Raw genomic sequence first — 22,782 nt, 5'->3', positions numbered from 1 at the left:
CTGGAAGTATAAAACCGGGCATGTTGTGTTTTATGTGCACAAGCGCTAGTGTTGACTTTTATGTGTGACATTGCTGAAGGTACTAGTTGATTGGCGAATGGTTAGCAATGCTGTGCAGTCTACTGGGTTCAGCTGTACTGTAGATCTGGATGAAGTTACCAGGTCCTCTTCAGTGCACTGGAAACTCTGTTACTTTTGGGAAGTGTCTGGGAACAGCGTTTGGATCTATGCTGACATTTTCCTGGTAATACAAAGGTATTACCTGGTCTCAATAGCTTTCATACTTTATAGACATATTTTGGTTAGGGAAATAGATCCGGAATACCTTCAGCTCAGTCTCCTGAGACTCTAATGTGTGTCATGTATGCAAAGCCATCAATGTAATGGAATTTTAGCCCTGATCTTCAGAGTCTGGGTTGACTAGCATGCAGTGCATTCTGTGAACTTAACTCCAGTCTTATGCTTGCAGAAAAGGACCATCTGTCAAGAATAGAAACCAGATATCTATGTTGTGGTGTTACTTAACTCTAGACGAAAAAAATATTGTTTTTGGAAATGCATGTTTTAATCATAGACTGTTGCCTCTAGTTTGTTTGGTCTATGGACGGGTTTCTTAAATAAAGATGTTGATTCTTCTCTACATGTTGCCTTTGCTAGGTGATCCTTTCTATTGGTCACCTGTGGCTGAGTGAGAGCCACAGTTTATCTGCACCTGAGCTTCTTCAAGTTTCAGTAACTTGATGCCTCTGCCTGTGGACTCCCTCTCCTCTGAGAGAAAGGTGGATTTTAATGGGTGTTCAGTTCCACTGAGCGGTGACCTCCTTAACCCTCAGCTGGTGCTCAGCGAGCCCTGCCTGTCCTTAGAACCTTTACACAAAAGTCACCCGGAAGCACTGGTCACCAGAGAGCCTGAGCAGATCTGAGAGCGAGACTCGTTTGTGAACTGCCTCTGTGGAAAGCCATGGACTGGCTGTGGATGCGGCATAGGAAGAGATTTAAATAAAACCTTTATGAGACATTCTTAGGTTGAAGATATGTTAGTTAATAATTGATGAGACCAGTAATTAGGAAAATGATAAAATTCAGTTACAGAAAGCATCTATGATTTCAAATTTAGGGTAAATAAACTTAGAGGTAAGCACTCTGTTTCTTAATATCTCCACGTTTAAAGTTTGAATACTCAGTGTTCTTTAATCCAATATTTGTTAGCAGGCAGGCAAGCACACCTGTGCCTTCACTGACGTTGTCAAAAAAAGTTTTGATTATTAGCCTAAGTTAAAAAGGAAACACAAAATGCTTCTGTTATTTTGCTTACCTATGGCTATAACTACTTTCATCACAAAATATTTGTTAAGCAAATACATGCTAGAGTGTTAATTATTCCTATCTGTTACCACCAGGTCATAAGGACCTTCATTTCATAAAAAAGGAGACTATTTTATGAAAGTAAAGTTTAAAAGAAAAGAAAAAGAAAACCAAGGAATGACCCATTTATAAGGCTTGAGGATCTGCTGCCCTGTCTTGAGAAATTGAAGAGATGACTTTAGGAGACCCTTTATTCCTATGTCCATGCTGTAGAAAACAATGACAGACCCCCTGCATGAACCAGTGCTTAGTTCAACAATGAAACCCAGGAGACCCTTACATACCCTTACGTTTTATTGCCTTCATAATCCTGTCTTAGAAATACATGGTTTTAAGTACATTCAAATCATTAGCAATAGTCATGTAAACAAAAAGACTGTATTCCTTTTTAAGTCATATCACATTTGTGTTCATCTTATTTTAATGTATGTGCATCTGTGAGTATGCAAACCCATGCCGTGGAATAACTTTAGAAGTTTTAGGACAACATATAGAAGGCTGGTCTTTCATTCTCACCCTATGACCCAAGAGCGTTGGCATGGGCTGTAAGTGCCTTTACTTGCTGAACCATCTTTTGTATTTGAGCCCATGTTGCTTCTTGAAGAGGTTGTGTATGCTGCCTAAATATTCCACTTTGCTTGTGATTTTGTGTTAATTGATCAATCATAGATTGTGATTATAGTCATATTGTTTATTTTGGCATTTTTTTTTTTACAATTTTCTTAAGGACTTATCCTTCCACCCAGAATCATTAGTGTTCTAGAAACATTATGTAATGTCCTGGTGCTTTTCTGTCTGTAAAATGATAGTGTAAAATTGTATCATTGAAACAATTGCTTTAGTTACAAGTATCTCCCCGAAAACTACTTTCTACACTCTCACCTAAAGCTTGCCTGTGGGTGGCACATGCTTTCTGTGGCAGCAGGTTTGTGTGTGCGTGTATGTGTGTGTGTGTGTGTGTGTGTCCATCCATGTGTGCACTAGTGCGTCATCATTTTATAAGGTTCCAGACAAGACTGAAAACTAAAGATGACCTATGGGGCTTTGAGAGTTGTTTTCCTGCTCCTAGGATGCCGAACTGAATGCAAACTACTGAAAAGAACTGAGGGAATTCATCAGGACTCTTAGTGGATTTTGACAAAGTCAGAAGAACAACTCTGAGTCATTGCAGCAGGGTCCTATTCTCCCAAAGCCACATGGCTCAAACACCTTAAAATGAGCTAAGAAGAAATAGTCACTTCAATCATTAACTTTAGCGTAGCGACCTGATGATAGAAAAAGGTGGCTTTACGGAGAAATTAGAGTGTAACCCTTCCTTCCTCAGGGTTGGTCTTGAAGGTGAGAGCTAACAACCTTGCCTTGTGTCTGCATCAGGCACGGTACATCAACTTAAATAACAGAACCAGATGTGGTAAAAGGTCAATGTTGGTTGCTCTCAGTCTGAGCATAAGTCATAGGACTCATGCTCAGATCCTACGGGCTAGGTGGATGGACACACACAGACACAACAACGTCTGTGTGTGTCCATCACCCACCAGTGTACCCTTTCACATCCAAATGGATGTACTCACACATACACATGTGCAAGCACACAGAGCTATGCTCACATGACCACAAAAAGGCATGCTCCTGTATAGTATATACATTCACCTATGTGCACACACACAGTATACTATGTAAATAAGACATGATTGAGATTCCTATTGTGTTGTTTCCTTGGGGCTTCAGCATGCCCCTTAAGTGCTGTTTCCCTGAGGTTTCATTTACAGTGCACCTTTCAGAAAAGTTATCAGCAAGGATGTCTGCAGGAACATCCTCTGTGGGTTGTTGGAATTAAGTAATCTAAAATTCAGTTGTTTTAGCTTTCTCAGATTCACTTGTTAATATGATATGTGTGTAGGTGTGCATGTGTGTGTGTGTGTGTGTGTGTATGCAATAACAGCAACAGAACTTCTGCTTGAAAATAAGTTTCTTCCTGAGCAGACAAATGGACCGATTTTTCTCCTCTCTCACAAGCAGTTTGAAGGATGTGTCCAGCAATGAATATGAGATCATAGCTACTGATCCCACAAATGCAAAAAGCACAAGTAGTCATTATTCTAGGAAACTACAGAAAATAAAGCACTTTTCTCCTTCAGGCTGGTAAATAGAAAATTCAAAGCTTGTTTTTCTTGTGTTTCTTGATGGGCAAGGAGCTGACAGGAGGTGTAACTTCTATGAGGCTTTTAGAGAGTAAACATTCTCAGGCCATTGCAGGTGCAGAGCTGTTACCACTTTGGGGGACACTCATTCCCATGGCCAGTGAAAGGGCGGGTTCAGACAGAATTGAGCACTGTTTCCGGCATGGGGGAGAACCATGCAGGGGGGGTGAAGTACATCATTCAACTGGACCCAGCTACTGAATGCCTGCACTGTGTCTTCCCAGAGGTGTCAGAATGAGCCTTTTCTGATTCTGCACCACTGAATCCTTATGGGGACGCACGTTGTTTATCCAAGGACACTGGCTTCCTCTTTGGCTTTATCACTTAATGGACTGGTGTCTGCATCTTTGCACACATCACTGGAATGCAGAGGAGCGTCTTTAGAATTGGGTGGAAGTTTCTGTTGCCTTAAAACCCGACATGTCAGCTGAGGGACAGACAAAAACCACAGAGGTGTTTTAGAAACTGACAGAGGTACACATACTCAGATACTCACAGAAAGAAGAGAAGGCATGCCACAGTAAGTTGAAAGTCAGGGTGAGAGGTGGAATAAACAGAAAGGTGCAGAAAGATCCACAGACATTGGGAGAGAAGGTTAAAATTGAGGACACACACATAAAGAGAGAAAGGAAGACAGGGAGAGCGGGAAAGAGAGATTAAAGGAGGGAGGGATATAGGCTCTAGATAGAAGAAAGAGGGGCAGAAGACAGGGATATAGGGTATAGACAGACTGTCCTCGACAAAGAGACACATAGAAATTGGCAGCAAAAAAAAAAAAAAATGCTGAATGACTAACGGAATATGAAATGAAATCCTGGTGTGCCGAGTTAGTGCTTAGAGCTATAAATCATAGAACTGAGAAGGTAGAAACAAGTGGAACTTGAGTTGAGGCTAGCCTAGACTATATGGAGGCCATTTCTCAAAGAAATAACAACTTAACCCAACACTATGCACAGGGCAATAGAGACAGTAAGTGTGAGACAGGGACCAAGGAAAGAGAGAACAGTAGAGATAGAAGGAAGAGGGAGAAGACAGAGTCTGTGGTGAAAGGAAGGTGGGCAAGGTACAGTGTGCATAAGTAAGAGGTAGACTGGGAGATGCTCTTCCCAGTCCTGAAAGTGGGTTATAGACAGAGATTGTATGAGAAAGCAAGTACAACCAGGTTCAATTGCGCTTGTCCTATTCGCCAGGGCCTGGTAGCCATGTACAAGTTGTGTGACTTCTCCAAATACCTTATGCAAAGGGCATAGAACACACACACACACACACACACACATATATATATATAGATAGATAGATAGAGATATAGATAGATAGAGAGAGAGAGAGAGAGAGAGACAGAGACAGAGACAGAGAGAAAGGGAATAGGGAATGAGAACCTTGGTATACAAGCTATCTGGCTAAGGATGGTCTCAGCAAGTAGAGACTGTGATGTGGCATTAGCATCACCACCACCAACATCAGGACCACCTCCAGCAGCAGCAACAGCAGGAGCATCACTACCAGCGTCACTATTATTTTAATTATCATAGCCACCATCTTTACCATCGCCATGATCTAGGATAAATTCATAAAAGTAGAAACATTTATATCAGGTATATAGCCAAGTACTTCTCTTCTTCCTTGTTCTTTCCATTCTCCTGTACAGCACTATAAAATGCAGGTATGATTGATGACCTCTTGTTATTTCTTTATGACTTTCACTTGGGACTTATAGAATATGCAAGTTCATTGGCCAGCTCAGCTCTGAAAGTCTAGGAAATAATAAATGTTTAGTAAACGAACATGTGTTTGCTTAGAATATTGATTCTTAAGCGTGAGTGTGGTTTTGGTGTTTTGATATGAAATGTTGCAGGAAGGCATTTTGTTTCCTCCTGTTGGATTTCAAACCAACGGAGCTGTTGATTGGCAGAAGCATTGGAGCAAGTGTTTCCTTGTGGTCCAGCCCACTTTTCAAAAAGACAAGTGACACGATAATGGCTTTGCTTATAACCACATGAGATGAAGAATAGGAATTTGAGACAGAGAGTTAGTATTGTGGTAACAATGAATAGAAATGAATTAAGGAAAATAAAAATGGATTAAAGCATAAATGCAAGAAGCCAGGATACCCTTAATTGAGAAAAACGTGGGTATTATCTTGACTTTGAAGGAGATATGGGAGAAAGTAAAGAATATTTCTGGTTTATAAATGTAAATGTGTTTGATACAAGGATTAAAGCACTTCCAGGCTATAAGGTAGAAAACAGTTAAATTCTGAATCACAGATTTATTTATTGGAAGTTAAAATTTTAAATGCTTCATTCTCTCTCTCTCTCTCTCTCTCTCTCTCTCTCTCTCTCTCTCACTCTCTCTCTCGCTCTTTTTTGCTCTCTCTCTCTTTCTCTCTCCCAAACAAATCATCTCTCATGCAGACAGGAGCACATTTGACAAGACTCTGAGGATATTCGCAAGGGTCTGGTTTGAATGATTTTCCTCTGCTTTCTTTGATGTGTTTCTAGAGTCCGCTTGCTAAATGAAAAAGAAAATATATTGAGTGTCCACTCTATGCCGGGAACTGTGCAGAGAGCTTCGACAGTGCTATCCACTTAGCCTCAGCAAGGGAAGTGATGTTAACCAGTCAACCAGATGGCCTCTTGTGACTGATTTTATCTCTGAAAATCTCTACATCCAATATTGGGTGACAGCTTATGAAGCAACACTGCATTCTAACCAATACTTCAAACAAGGGATGCATGCTCTCCTGAAATTCTAGGATTTGGATTTTTTTTTGGGGGGGGTGGGGGCAGAAGGAAAAATTGGTAAAACTTCTAGTCATTGTCCCAAAATTTATTGAGAAATCTTCATTTGAATCATTTTGGATTCTGAATAGGTCATAGGAATTAGTCTGTGCATACGTGTCAGAGTTAGGAATATAGTTTAGTGGTGTGTCCGATAATTACACTTCATTTCAAAATGGCAAAAATTACATGCAAAGTGTTAGTAACATTGGGAGACACTCAGATTGTATGCTTCAGAAGGTACTAAGATTCTGTCTTAGTGTTAATAGAACACAGAACACAGCACAGACATAGGAAGCTGCTCCTATTTAGATATTGATTTATTTTCATGTTACTTTTATTATAGGTTTATTTCTGTGTTTAGATGTGTGTTTGTGTGTATATGTGTGTGTGCCTGTCTGTCTGTCTGTCTGTCTGTATATGTATGAGTATCCTTAAAAGGCAGAAGAGAATTTCAGATTCCAATGTTGTTTCATAAACTACCAACACATTTTGAATGCAGAGATTTTTTTCAGAGATAAAATCAGTCACAAGGAGCTGTCTGGTTGCCCTCACTTCCCTTGCAGAGGCTAAGAGAACATGGCCAAAGCTCTCTGCACAGTTCTTTGCATAGTCCCATATATTTTCTTTTTCATTTAGCTGTAGTCATAGGTGGTTGTTAACTGCCCAACATGGACAATCTGAACAAAATTCCATTGCAAGAGCATCAAACAAGAATAATCCCTGAGATCACCCTCTAATCACCTTTCCTTTTAAATTTCTATACAGAGATCTACCTATCATCGATCTAACCATCTATCTACAAATCTATCTACCTACCTACCTATCTAGTACCTTACTTGCATTAATTAAAATTCTAAGTATCCATTGTTCTTTTCATCATTCTCTGCCATTTTTAACATAATCCTATTTCCAAACACAGCAATACCATGAATTTCAATAATCTAAGTCTGCAAGAACCATGATTGTACACCATGCTCTGGCTAATTTTCTCATCAATACTCATTTGTGGTTCCTTTTTATATGACTAATTTGCTCTTTCACAGGAGGTATTCCATCTGTGCTTTAAATAATTTCCTCGTCTTCAGAAATATATAAATAAAGTCTGAGGCTATTTTTTTTCTGAAGTCGTGACAATGTTTTTAGGAATATGAGCATGGAGATTTATACCACCTCCTTGGTCCTAACAGAGGATTTCAGTTTCTCACCAAAACTTCAGCCTCTGGGAAGAGACAGAAAACACTGGCTCAAGCAATTTTGCTACCGGAGGAATGGATGAAACTAGGCTTCTTGAATTCCTCAACCCCGGGGGATAAATGAGCCTCCACTCACTCATCTGTAACTTAATTCCAGATGTTGCTAACATTCAGCTCAATTAAGCTCTCTCATACCACTCCGTCAATTAATATGTCCATTAATGGAGATATAAAGCCTTGCACTCAATGGATGTGAATCTTAGCCTGTGCCTGCCTGCTTGAATATGTCTTACTGGAATGGGTTGTAGGTGCACTTGTTGAGTTTGGTGAATGACCCTGCAAAAACCATGTTTAGGTGAGATCTGCAGGCTGAGTGAGGCTTTTGTTTCTGGTTATGAATGGAAGATGAGTCTGGACATTCTACAATCAATAAGAAATGATACACTATACTGAGGAGTTATTCCCCCAAAACAAAAACCAATATGAGAATATAAGGAGAGATTCATGGATGGGTCAAATGGATAAAGAAATTTTATCTAGATGGTTAGCTGCGTAGTTGATAGGTGATGGATAATAGATGGTATAGTGTAGATAATTAAAGGATGGTCAGACAGATGGTGGGTTATAAATCACAGATATAGACAAATACCAGTCATATATAAGGGCTGATAATTCCTACGAGCTGTAGTTTTCAAGCTAGAGATTCAGGAAAGTAGATGGTACATTTTGGTCCAAGTCCCCATTGGAATGCAGGAGAAACCATTTCCCAGCTTGAAAGTAAGCATAGAGATTTGTTCCTCATTCAACATGCCCCATTCAGGCCTTCAATAGACTGGGTGAGGGATGTGCACACTGAAGAGAGCAATCTGTTTTACATCCTGAAATATCTCCACAGATGCACGGATGGGTACCCAAAAATGAATAATGCTGACCCAAATATCTGGACCTCTCACACAGCGGGCATGTGGAAAGAACCATCATGTTACCTCATAAAACCTGAATAATCGCTACTGAATCCTCTGCAGAAGAGCTAAAACCACCTCCCTACTTGATCTTACTCTTCCTGTTGGTTGTAGAAGCCTTGTGTGTTGCCAAAATTTCAATGCATTGCTCTCTTCTCAGCCATTTAGGTAGGGAAACCAGATATCCTTGGAGATTTTTCTACACAACTCTGTCATCCATATGTAACCACTAAATAAATATACAAATTCCTTGGGACTTTTCCACTTAAGTCAGTGATTGGTTTCGTAGCACACTAACCTTCTTCCTTATAGCCTTCAAAGATGCTTTATGCATTTGATGTTGTGTATTGGAGTTTGTCACTTTTAACAGTAATGATGTAGGAAAATGGAGCTGTTACGATGTGGGATAATCAAGACTTTCAGACTCAATCTCTTGAATTGTTCTCCCTTCGCTTGGCTGTCTCCTAAAGTTCCATAGCAGAGTCAGGGGAATTCCAGGGCCTATCAATAATCAGGCAAGGGCAGGTGACATCTGGAAGGTACTTGCAACAGAGAACGTCATGAGTACTTGTTGTGTTGTTTTGTTTTGATTTGATTTGGGTTTTGGCTTTTGCTTGGTTTTGTTCTGGATATATTCTTGTCAAACTTACCAGTGTTTGTTGATTATTCTCATGAGGCAGGAAGAAGCAGACTGCTTTTACTGAAATATTTTCTTTTACTTTTTAAAAAATATTTATTTATTTATTATATGGAGGTACACTGTTGCTGTCTTCAGACATCCCAGAAGAGGGCACCAGATCTCATTACGGATGGTTGTGAGCCACCATATAGTTGCTGGGATTTGAACTCAGGACCTTCGGAAGAGCAGTCAGTACTCTTAACCTCTGAACTATCTCTCCAGCCCTACTGCAATTTTCTATTAAAACTCCAAAATGGTATTTCAGCTTCCTCTCCCCTCTTAGAAATACTATTCAGGGCAAATACATGTTTATTTACCAAATATTTATTTTTTTTAAACTTTCTAAACTGGTTAGGGGACTGGCTAGTACACATTCTATAATTGGAGATGATGGATAAAATATTAGCAGGGCTGCCCAACGGCTTCTCACGTATGCTTCTCCAGATCTCAGGTGGGGGTCTCTCCTAACTCTAAGAGAGGTTGAGCTATAATTTTGCTGTATGACAGATAGAAAAAAGAAAGTGGCTTTTTATGAGGAGGAAAGTATCCTTGTCAGCAGAGACATTAGGAGGAACAACAATATGAATCAACCAGTACCTCCAGAGTTCCCAAGGACTAAACTACCAACCAAGAGTACACACGGAGGAACCCATGGCTCCAGCCACATATGTAGCAGAGGATGGCCTTGGTGGACATCAGTGAGGGGAAGAGGCCCTTGGTCCTGTGAAGACTTGTTGCCCCAGTGTAGGGGAATGCCAGGACCAGGAAGCAGGAGTGGGTGGGTTGGAGGAGAAACAAGATAAGGGGATGAAAAACATGGTCAAGGGCCTCATTGGGTAAGCAGGGCATGTGAGCAGGTGGTTGCTCTTTTTATTTTATTTCATTCTTAGTGCTGAGTATGTGGAAGATAACAATTAGTTTAGGTTAACCAATAGATTGACTCTTACAAATTTGCTTTTCAAATAAACTTTAAGATTATGGGATAATTATAGCACTCACTCTATGGTCGAGGGGCCATCACGATGGAAAAGGGGACAGACCAAGATGTGAAAATATGACATGTTGTGGTTGTTTAGATAGAATCTCTCTTTTAGATAGCCTTAGCTGTCCTGGAATTTGTTTTGTAGATCAGGCTGACCTCATAGTCACAAAAGTACACCTACTTCTGCCTTCCAAATGTTGGAATTAAAGGTATATAGCCACACCCAGCTGCTTTCAAAGATTTGGTTTGAATCTAACAATAAACGAATTCAATGTTAGTGGATTGTGTAACAATGAGTTTTGTCATTTCAGCCCTCTATTTGTTACATAAGATATACACATGTATACAGGCGCGCGCGCGCGCGCACACACACACACACACACACACACACACACACCCATTGTCTTAGTTAAGGTTTCTATTGCTATGAAGAGACAGCTTGACCTGGGCAACTCTTATGAAGGGCAACATTTCATTGGATCTGGCTTACAGGCTCAGAGGTTCAGTCCATTACCAAGGCAGGAAGCATGGCAGCATCTAGACAGGCATAGTGCTGGAGGAGCTGAGAGTTCTACATCTTGTTCGGAAGGCAGCCGGGAAGATGGTCTCAAAACCTACTCCCTCAAAGCCTATTACTATACCCTTCCTCCAACAAGGCCACACCTACTCTCACAAGGCCACACCTCCTAATAGTGATACTGCTGGGGCCAACAATATTCAAAGCACCACACCCATATGCATGCACACATGTACCCTCACACAGGTTTGCATGTCAGGAAAGGCATGCTATTACACTCATCTATGCTACAGTTCAGTTTAATACTGTGAATGTTGAGACCACAACAGAAAGAAGGAATCATCTCTTCTACTACCCCTGAGGAAATTCCTTCCCCTACAGCATTGTAGTTTATCATTGTTGGCAAATCAAAGGGATCTTGTAACAGTTACAGACATCTTACGCCTCACATCAGTTGTCAGTTTTCAGTTGTGAAGCTTCAAGCCAACCACTCTGTCTGTCGGAGGGAGGAGATGGAGTTGCCCCATGTGGCTTCCTGTTGTGAGTGATGAAGGTGAGTCTTGTGGGGGATTCATATGCCTTTCCTAGCAGTCTCATATAGGAAGTGACTCATTGCCAAGGGGCCTTGACTCACAAAGAATCAGATTTGTAAGTCTGAACTTGACTTCAAATTCAGTGAACCATCTGTAAATTATTGAAGCAGTTTTACTGCTTGTATTGAGATATCACTTCCAACTTCACAGCAATTGTGCTCCCCCTCATGTTGGCTCTGACAGAGGTCATTATTGCTAAGCTCAGACAGGTTGTATGCCTTGACGTGTGTTACAGAATATTGCTCACTATTTTTTAGCTTTGGGTCGCTCTGCCTCCATCAACACAGCTCTCAGCTCTTTCTATCTTTCTTATTATCGTGTTATTTTAAGGCTTTATTCCTGAACGCACACCAGAGGTTCTCCTCTTTCTTATTTGATGAGTGTATTATGCATAAATATCCCTGTTGTGGATAGCCCCGGGCTTGTATTTTGATGCTAATTCCTCTCCTGGGAGGGGCTGCAGAGGAGGAGTTGCCTGGTGAACCTTCTCCCCACCTTAACTTTTCAAATAAAGGTTAGAGTCAATGATTGGGCAGGAGGAAGGAGGAGGAGCTGAGGTTTGGGGGAGGAGAAAATGATCAGTGGGGAAGGGGGAGGAGTTACAGAGGATCGACTGAGAGGATGAGGAGAAGCTCATGGCCTGGAAAAACCACAAGTTATATGGGATAACATAGATGGGAATAGAGTAGTGTAGTGGGAGAGCTGCCCAATCTAGGCTTATAGCTTGTATTGTTATTGATTGAGTTGAGATTTCTTTTATGGGGAAATTGGGTTGGAAAAATATAGCAACGTATCCCCATATTCATTGCCCACTATTAGCTCTCTTTCCTAATAGTCCTGACACACCTCAGCCACTGTGAAAAATGTTAATTTGTGCCTTGAGGTGTCCACTGGAATTATATCCGTATCATTTCTAAATTTATTCCAAAACTCAATCGTATCCACTGAGTTGTCTAAGGATAAAGATAAACTCTGGTCCCTTTTTCTTGCTGGTGTTCTCATTCCTTGCCCTTCTTGCATCTTGATTATACAAATAGATAACAACATACAATTCCAGTTTCAGAAACTGTATGTTGCCCTGTATTTACTTCTTTTGCCTTCTATTCATTTTCATGTACCCCACTGTCCCTGCCATGCATTACTTAATAACAATATAAAACTCACATTCCATCTGTCTGGTCCCCACATCCCTTACTAGACCTAGACCCAGGGTGTTTGTTTTCCACTAACCACCTCTGACCTTCATTTCTCCTTTCCCATTCATTTTTTTCTCTCTTTTCCCCCCAGAGTGCTATGAATATCATCATGTTATTGCTTTATTTCCTCATTTTATTTACCTAGAATCTCCTATGGGTACTATCAACTTAATCAAGTTTGCTAGGAAGCAAAGAATAAGGAAATGTATTGCCTTGAGCCCCCACAAGTACAGACCCAGCTTGCTTTCCATATAGCTGGGTTTAAGGCTTATATATCTTGCCAACCTGTGGGTTTTCACTAGCCCTCCATTGCTAGCTGAAACCGTGCTCAAAATCATGTTGTTTAATATCATGATCCTATTTGAGCCCACACCACTGGAGAAAGCATTATAAGGGAAAAACTGTATCATGGGTTTTCCCAAGAAAGAAAAAAAAATGAAAACAAAACCAAATAGTATTATATTCACTCCTGATAGGACAAGGCAGATCAAAGGAAGGATTGTGTCCAAATCCAGCTCCAAGAAGCAAGGAGTTTGTTGAAATGACTTATAGGAGAGTAAGTGACTCAAATATATTACACGACCAAGAAATCCTCGGAGCAATTTATGTGCAGCAAACAGAGTCCTCTGAAAGACTCTGATCCATGAACTCTTCTGATCCAGAAGAGGCTCACAAACCAGTCCCCTCCTTATGAGAATGTGAACCAACAGCAGATCTGCTAAGAGCTTCCCGAGAGTAATAATAGCTAATCTGGTTCAAGACATCAGTGGGTATGTCCAACCCCGAGGGAAACAGCTATGCAATAGAGAACTAAGATTTTACTAATTTCAGGTTTGTTCTGTTACTGTTTACAACCTTGAGGTAATTTTATATGAAATTCTCCTCAGGTTTTTAAGGGTGGAGCCTTTACTATTAATTTCACTTTCAGAATTACATTGGTCTTATCCCAAAGGGTTTGGGTATACTATCTTCATTTTATTTTGACTACTTTCTAAAATTCTTCCTGATTATTTTACTAACCTGCTGATCATTCAAAAGTATGATGTTCAATAACTATCTGGATAATTATCTAGATTATCTCTTGCTACTGCCTTCTACTTTGTTGGGTTGATATAAAATATCTTGTAGTATGTTCTGAAATTGTTAGAACTTGTTTTATGCTGCAGTATTTTGTGAACGTTCAAGAAAATTCTATATTCTAATGAGAAGTATGTGTTTCCTAGAGGTACTAAATGTTGTATTCTGTAGGGATCTCTTAGATCCCTTTGAGCTATGTGACAAATTAAATTTCCTTGGTGGATTCTTTTGTAATTTATCCACTCACTGATGAGTATGTTACTCACAATTGTGGTGTCTAGACACATCTACCCCTTTTGTCCAGTAGCCCTTGTTTTAAGACATTGTGTCAAATTTATTTTTATTTATGGTATTTTCTTGATAGTGTTTCTCTTATTAATGTGTAGTGACCTGCTGTATCCTTTCTAAACAACGTGGCACAAGTTATTCTGTGTTGGATATCAGTATAGTTACATAGCCATCTTCTGGGCTGTATTAGCGTGGAATGTAATTTCCTTTCAGTATCGGTGTGAATTTCTATTAGAAGATGAAATCTTCAGTGTTAACTCATTCAGGAATAATCTCTCTCTCAGTCTGTCTCTTGGTCTCTGCCTCTCTATCACTATCTAACTGTCTATCTATCATTGATAAGATAACTAATCATTGTAACATTTGAGCATCAAAATTAGTTTAAAATAATATGTATATGTTTATATTATATATATAATATATAATCAGTGTTATATATTTCACTCTGGTTCTCATTCTTGCCTTCTTGTGAGCACAGAGCCTTAGGCTTCACTCACAAAGGACATGCGCTCTACAACTGATCTTGAAAGTCAGTCTTCTGGTTAGAAAGGCAAAACTTAATACAAAAGAGACGCATGACAGTTATTATTTCAAATTGATTCTGATATCATAGCCTTATGTGTGCTTCACCAAGCTTTCTCAATATTAGAACTGATTTTTGTGATGTAAATCTACCTCTAGGTCTAGATATTGATAGATAAGAAGCTTTACACAGGCTCACTGAGAAACATTGATGTCTGTAATGATTCTGAGCATGTGTGGACCCCTAAGGTAACGTGTCTCTATGTTGTAGTGGTTCCTTAAAGGGATCTTTTAACAATACTTATGATAATGCTTAAGATGTATAAAGATTGCTTCTGGGTCTTGCAGACATTCAAATTAAATAAACTGAATGCTTTTCCACTCATAAAAGAGACGATGCATTCAAGTGAGGAAATGTACATGTCTATTATTAAACAACCGTAGACTCACTGATGCCAGGATCAGATTTGGCGAGAGGAAATCCTCAAAGAAAAACTGCAATTGATGCTTAGGTTCTCTTCTAATGATTCCTTTAAAAGACATGCCAACATTAAGAGTATATCTGCCTATGCAAAGAAAGGCAATGGATTCTATCACAGTCAGTTGTGATTTTGAATTATTGGCATTTTTTATCATATTGGCATTGTATCAATACAATTTAGAAGAAAATGCAAATGCATCTTTCCAGAATATCTTTTATTTATGTGGAATGGTATCTGAAGGAATGCCCACAAGTACTCCAAATAGTAATTTCAGTTATAGTTACTGTATTCTTTGTACGTTTTTACCATCATGGTATTCTCTATGCTATGTATGCTGATATTATTATATTGAAGCATTTAGTGTTTGGTGCTTTAGGATTTTAAAATAAATTTTGGATGCTCATATGATATAAGATCAATGTTAGGGAATATGGACACTGAAAAGAGGATCAAGTATTAAAAATAACCCACAACATAACAAACAAACACACTTATGGAAAGTGGGGAGATGGTTTCACAGGTATAGTGCTTTCTGTCTGAGCATGACAGTCTGAGTGTGACCTCCATGATCCACTAAAATGTCAGATGTGATGGTGCATGTTTATAATGCATAGCTGATGGAGAGGAAACATAGGATCCTAGGAGTTTCAGTGAGAATCTTGTCTCTAGAGAGTGAGTGATGGTAGGAGACACTGAGAGTTGACTTTTGCCTCCCCTATGTGCATGCCTGGGTATGTGTGCATACACACACACACACAAACACACACAAACACACACATACACACACACACACATACACACACACAAAGTGAGAGAAACAGAGAGAGAGAGAAAGAGAGAGAGTTACATAGACATACAGACAGATAAATCAGTATCTGATACATGTATCAGTTATTGCTATAATAAATGTAGGTAACAAATAACTTCTTAATTTCTGTGGCATCTGGGAAAGCCACCCTGATTTTCCTCTGTCACGAATCTCATTCACTTCTGAGAGCTATCTTTGTCTTAACTTATTTGTTCTGTCCTTGTCCAAAAATCTCAGACTTTTTGAATATTGACTTTACATGGAATATCATTGTATAGATTTGATGTTCATTTTGAAAAACACACAAAAACGTAGATGATCCCAGTCTGCCTTTGATGCCAATTGTGTGGCACAGCCAAGGCTGAGAAGGGAAACATGATAGAGGCAGTGACATCTAGTGATGGGTTCTGAGAAGAGAAGACTTTGACATTAAAATCATAAACAAATACTCTCATTAATGGAAAATTGAAACACACACACACACACACACACACACACACATGGGACACTTAACATTAGTTTCAATGTGGAGCAAAGAATCCAAAGCATGAAAGGACATCCCATGCTGGCAATCAGATGGGCAGATGAAGAAAACTTCAGCTCACACAACTGAATCCCAGTGACCATCTATTTACCTAACAATGCATTGTCATCTCTAGGTAGCCTCTGTGACCTAAGAGGGGAGAAGCTGAGAAGCAGTCAAAGTGATAGTCTCGAGGCCAAATAAGCAAAATGGTGTGGGGGAGTTAATATGCATTATTACTCAAAGGATCAGTATGGTGAAGTTCAGTTCCAGGAAGAGAAAAGGAAATGTCTTCCTGACTATGGCTCTTAGACCAGACTCTGGAGCAAAATGATACACGGGATTCTAAATGTTAGAATGAAGTAGCTAGGGCTTGAGTATTTCCGTGGTGATTTAGTATGAATTGCAAGAAATTTTCGTTAGTAAAAAATTGATTGTGAGACTCTGCTAGATAGCAAATTTGTGGACAGAAAATACAAACTCCCTTCTGTTTTCTTTTGGAATAACTCCAGTTTGGCTCTGTCTATGTATGTCCAGTTGGCTGCCAGTTGTAGAGGAAAATATCTTATGTTTCCACTGTGTGTGGAGATGGGGGTCTAGAATTGATATTGCTCATTCAAGCTCAGGATGTATTTGAATCACACCTGATGTTTCCACTCTGCACAGTGCGGGAGACCTGGGATTAAGACTGAACAGTTAAACATAGGGTGCATTTTTTCTTTATTTTCTTTCATTTTGGGTACTTTTTTCTTTTTCTTTTCTCTTACCTTTCTTTTTCTTCCTTCCTTCCTTCCTTCCTTCCTTTATTCCTTTCTTTCCTTCCTTCCTTCCTCCTCTCCTCTCCTCCCCTCCCCTCCTCTCTCCTCTTCTCTCCTCCCCCCCTTTCTCTCATCTTTAGAGTTCTGTACAAGAGGAGGCAGGCACAGGTTAATTTTATCTGTGAGGCTAACATTATTCCTGGATTTTTCCAAAGGAATCAATGCCCTGAAACATTGTTTCTACTCAGCTTTATAACCAGATTTGAAATTGGACCTTAAGGGATGGCAAGTCGTGTGTTTTTGTGTCGATCTCCAACTGACTGTGGTGAAGAATTGGATGATTTTTGACCTGAAGGCTGAAGAGGCTGGGGAATCACTATCCTTCAGAGAGGACAGAACAATAGGGGACTCAGGTCACTCATCACACATGTGTGAGAAGAGCCTTCTTGCCTGTTTCTGAAACAGTGCCACAGAATTGTGCTGTGTGTGCACATTATTAGAGGCTAAAAACATCTTAAGTGAGTGAGTGAGAGAGTGAGTGAGTGAATGAGTGAGTGAGTGGGGTGTTGTAGAAGAAAACTACTAGATAGCTTTGTTTGTGTATTCATTCAGAGTTAGAGAACCCAGTGGGATGGTAAGTAAGAGATGTCAAAGCAAGTTCTATGGACCAGGAAAATAATTGAACTTGAAAAACTAGTTTTCTGAGCACAAGATATTCATAAGCCATGATTTCCCAAAGGGACTAAAGTAGTAGGAGTTTCTTACATGGTGAACCATCCTTACTTTGCCTCTCCTATTTCCTCCTAATTTTTTTCTTGCCCAGTGTCTTCAGATTATCTGATTTTGAGGTCACACTGACTCACTGGCATGTTGGTCTCTGCACAGTCCTATCTTAGTTAGAACTGTTCCAGAACTTGAAGAATGGAGGATTCATGTGGCAGGTGGAAAAAGAAGGTCTGGGTGAAATTAGAGGCAGAGGCGTTAACTGATGCTCACACAATTCCCTCTTATTCAGCTTCTGGTTCTCTGACGCTGAATGAAGACAGCAAAACCTCCAACAGGTATATTACACTACCTGTTTTACAGGTTTATACAAACAGAAATCTACTGCTGTCCCCCTGTGCTTACCACCCTATACTTTAGTGACAGCATCAAAGTTTTCATTATCAAAGTCTTCTTTACATATGCAGCTCTGGTTGACATAGATTGACAAGAGATATCTCCATCCCACAATCTTTCATGAGTGAAAATGAGAACAAGATTATGAATCAGAAACTAAGTGACTGGCCAGCATAGTGAATGTGCCCCAGTTAGGCAAAACAGCCAATGTGTCTTGTGTCTGGGATTTTGATATAATTCTCAAGGTATATAAGTGCAAGCACTGTTATATACCATATTTAACACAATACTGAGTACATTTTTTGTGTGTAATTGCCTACATCAAATGTTCCCTCTGGGTAATTTAAACATAAGAAATAGGATTCAGCATGGTCTGTGTTGCAAATTCAAATTTTGATATGTGCATGTTATAAGCATCTATGGCTTTCACTGTTTCCTGTTCCTAGCCTCAAAAAAAAAAAAAAAAAGAATATGAGTTCATTACCTTAGACATACTCTCCTTCCAGATCTGCAGGGACATCCTGGGTAATTGGGGATACCCGAATGTGGTCTGAAAGAGCAGTATAGTGACACGTCTTCAGTATTAGTGCTTGGGAGGCAGAGGCAGGAACATCTCTGTGGTTTCCAAGAAAGCATCATCATACATATATCATCATATAATACCAGGGCTACATAGCGAGACATTGTATCAGAAAAACAGGTAAACTGTTTCACACCATGAATCCCACCTAAGGCACTTCTGGAGAATGTCATAGACCCTTCCCAGGGACTGAGCAACTGAAGTGTCTTCCCACAGTGGACCCAATTACAAGCGACCAGAGTGTGGTCTCTCCTTTGTACTAAGTGACCACTGAAGAGACTTGGAAAAGTTCATCCCAAAGGGTCTTGCTACCGAAACACCTCATACCTTGTGAGAACAGTTATGTATTCTCTGTACCCAATTAAAAGTGAGTACTTTGAAGAGTTAATACCCGTTCACATTCTATATATTCATCAACAGTGTCCCTACTTGGATGATATTGACAGAATGATATCCAATGAAGCTTTTGCATTTGCAGGCTCTCTTAACTAGTATACCATGGACATTGTTAGCCTGAATTAAAGATACTAAACCTGAGGGCCACAGAATGCCAGAAAATGAACATAGTAATAATAATTTTTTTAGTCGGATATAATCCAAGTATATTTGCTTGCAAAGAGCTTGCATTTGATTTGATCATTCCATTTGGTCACACATTCCAATAGTATCTTTATATTTCCTTGACATGGACGATGTTAGCACTTCTCTTATCACAGATGACTTAAATGTATATTTGAACCATTTACACATATATTTCCCTTATGTATGACAATTGATTTAAGTAGCCTAGCATGATTCCAGTAAGGTTTCTCTTATACAGATGTAAACACATGGGACAAGATGTTTGGACATATGGAGGAAGGGATTCCATGTTGAAGTATATCTTCTTCGTGTGGGTGATATCCTTCACACAGCCACCACACTTGCAGGAAGACATACGTACAGAAGCCAGTGCAGAAACAATTCATGAGTGTCCACAACTATGAAGATTCAGAGAGTTGACATTTGATAGATAAAATATAGAAAGACAAAACCTTTGAAAGAAATTAAGCTTCCTTGTTTAAAAACATATTTCTCCTGAGATTGGTCATTCATATTGAATTTATAGGAAGAAAATTGTTATAAATTTATAGGAAGATATGTTACTATGTCTTAGTCAGGGTTTCTATTCCTGCACAAATATCATGACCAAGAAGCAAGTTGGGGAGGAAAGGGTTTATTGAGCTTACACTTCCACGTTGTAGTTCATCACTAAAAGGAAGTCAGGACTGGAACTCAAGCAGGTCAGGAAGCAGGAACTGATGCAGAGGCCATGCAGGGATGTTTCTTACTGGCTTGCTTTCCCTGGCTTGCTCAGCTTGCTCTCTTATAGAACCCAAGAACACCAGCCCAAAGGTGGTACCACCCACAAGGGGCCCTCCCCATGACCACTATGGAGGCACTTCCCCTACTGAAACTCCTTTCTCTGTGATAACTCTAGCCTGTGTCAAGTTGACACTCAAAACCAGCCAGTACATACTATAAATGCTCTATGAGAATTACTTGGGTGATTCACATTCTATTAGGCATGAACTAATGGCAAGTTTGTAATAACAGGATTTCTATGAGTTACAGAAATACAGCTTCTATCAAATTAAAAAAAAATGTATTTTCCTTGTATGTTGTAGAAACCTTTAATTCCAATCCAGGATATCTACCTCACCTTTAACCATTTAGTTCCTAGATAAACAACACGCATAACCTTTATATCTATAATAATTCTTAATCAGCTATAGAGCTGGGCAAATATCTATCCTCTATGCTATTATGTCTTTCCCAACCAATAATCCCATCATATAATTTGCCATGTTTCCTCTGGGCTGCTCTTAACTCCAATTAGCCAACCCACAGGGCCACTTTTTCGTGACTCACCTAATCCATGGTGGTTTCCTCCTCTATTCAGTTTTCCCTCTTGTGGTGTCCTCTGATCCCTCACTCAGGAACCCCAAATCCCAACTGTGTCTCTTCTGCCCAACTATTGGCTGTTACCAATCAGAAATAACTTGGAGGCAAAGTCACATAGCATCACTTGAGTCTACTCGTAGACTCTCTTGTCTCTGGAGCAACCAGGTCTTGGGGGGCCTGTACTTAGCATTGCAATATATAGCAGCAGAACAAACCTTAACAATGGTAAGTGTACTATTGTCTTACAGGAGTGAAAATCACATTTATTCAAAAATATGGTAGGTTCCTTTTGTTACAGTTGTTTGCATGGCTATGATTTTGGTGAGTTCGAATGTCTGGCCCTTGCATTTGGTTTAGATGCCACTTGTATCTCACTTTTAAGGGTTGATGGCATTTGATTAAGAAGCTCAGAATGATAAGAAGGTAAGAAGGGTCCAAAGTCATTTGTCATGGACATGCAGGATCAGGGGTCTTCTTCCAATGAAAGACCCAGTGAAATGGACCATCTAGACAGATACCTCATGTTGCAGGAACATGCTTGTGTGTAGAATGCTAAGCCCATGCCAGAGTTGAGCAAACTGCAAAGGGAGGCCATGGGAGAGACCAGAAATGCACAAAAGGATACAAAAACAATTGTGGAGGTTACAGGAGGTGCAGGGCATCTCAGCTCCTGTTGTTCCTTCATCAGGGATCTCACACCTTCTGTGACCTGCATGAGTCTACAGGTGTTCTAACAGCTGGGTTGACACCTGCCACATGTGGTCTAGCAGCGGATGAGCATCTGCTGCTAGAAGCAAGGAAGGTCTTCTTCCTTGCTTTATGAAAAGGTTTAAGAAAAGGCAATCTTCTTAGGCACTTTCACTATATAGGCTTTTAAATCTAGCTCGGGTTTCGCTGCCAATAAGAAATGGAATCTTAGCTTATTCGCCAAGAGTGTCTCTGCAAAATGGTGAAGAACATGGATTCAGCAAGCTGGGGATGGGGGGAGGCACTTACCTATAACAAATTCTGAAAATTTTGGAAACCAAGAGAACTGTTTGTCCTATAAAGGAGATGTTAGACCAGAAATATATCCCTCTGGAGTAGGGTGCTCAAGTGTCTTAATCATGACACTCTTGGCGAATAAGCTAAGATTCCATGATAACCAGCACGCTTTCAAGAAGGGAGCAGTTTTCTAGGAATTCTTGAAAACATCTGAACAAGGGTATTTCAGAAAAAATGCCATCAAATCTCTAACTGTGGAAGGAAACACAAGGCAGTGGGATGTAGGTGAGAAGCGACAAGCATCCTCTTCATACTCAGAAGCTGAGTAGAGGGTGTCAGAAACTTCAGAGAAAATTAAGAATGTGAATTGTCCTTTAATAAACAAAACCAAGCCATTGTGGAGATAAATGACTAGTTGCAGGAACATGTCAAACTGAGATACGGATTTCTTATTGGCATTGACTTAGTATATCCATCACTATTGATTGCTGAGAAGACCAAACACCTCGCACTACTCCCCCACGTGCTTGGATCACTCCCAAGGGCCGCTTCCTTCCCACTCTGCTACTTGGTACCAGCACTTGTCTTTCATTAAAATCAAACACCTTATTTTTCTCATTCTTCCTTCTAATTTCTCTAAGTAGAAAGAGTGGCATCATTTGAAACTTGGAACTCCAGAGTTCATTCATGCAAGGAAATATAAAGAAATAAAATGGAAGCTGCTCAAAGTTGATGATTGATGGTTAAAGTAACTGAAAGCTGAAAGTCTCTGTCTCCTCCCTTCCATCTCCCTCTCTCTCCCTGCTTCTCTCCCCCTCTCTTTTTTCTCACCCCTCTCCCTCTCCTCCTTTCCCCTTCACTCCCTCTTTCTCCTTCCCTTTCTTTTTCTCTCTTTCCCTTTCTTTCACTCTTTCACCTTCTTCCCTCATTCTCAACCTTCTTCCCTCCCTTCTCACTTAAGTCTCTCCAGAGATACTTTTACTACTTTTTGTTAGGCCAAGACTGGAAGGACCAATGGTATGTCTTGTACAATGAAAGTTCCTGCAGTGAATATAGGCCATGCCACTGAAGCCATGCTGCCAGTGAGCTGGACCATCTAGACAGATACCTCATGTTGCAGGAACATGCTTGTGTGTAGAATGCTAAGCCCATGCCAGAGTTGAGCAAACTGCAAAGGGAGGCCATGGGAGAGACCAGAAATGCACAAAAGGATACAAAAACAATTG

At 40.0% G+C, this 22,782-nt stretch overlaps 1 protein-coding gene across 5 annotated transcripts in view; it reads left to right on the top strand.

The window, feature by feature from the left end:
• The window catches only part of Pcdh15 (protocadherin related 15), an 840,767-nt gene that overhangs the window by 879 nt on the left and 817,106 nt on the right, over window positions 1–22,782 (top strand). The gene's annotated exons all lie outside the window — the stretch shown is intronic.

Source organism: Apodemus sylvaticus, chromosome 19, assembly GCF_947179515.1.
Source record: "Apodemus sylvaticus chromosome 19, mApoSyl1.1, whole genome shotgun sequence".
In the NCBI taxonomy this organism is placed as follows: Eukaryota; Metazoa; Chordata; class Mammalia; order Rodentia; family Muridae; genus Apodemus; species Apodemus sylvaticus.
Note: the sequence above shows the minus strand (reverse complement) of the source record. Positions and strands in the feature narration are given on the sequence as shown.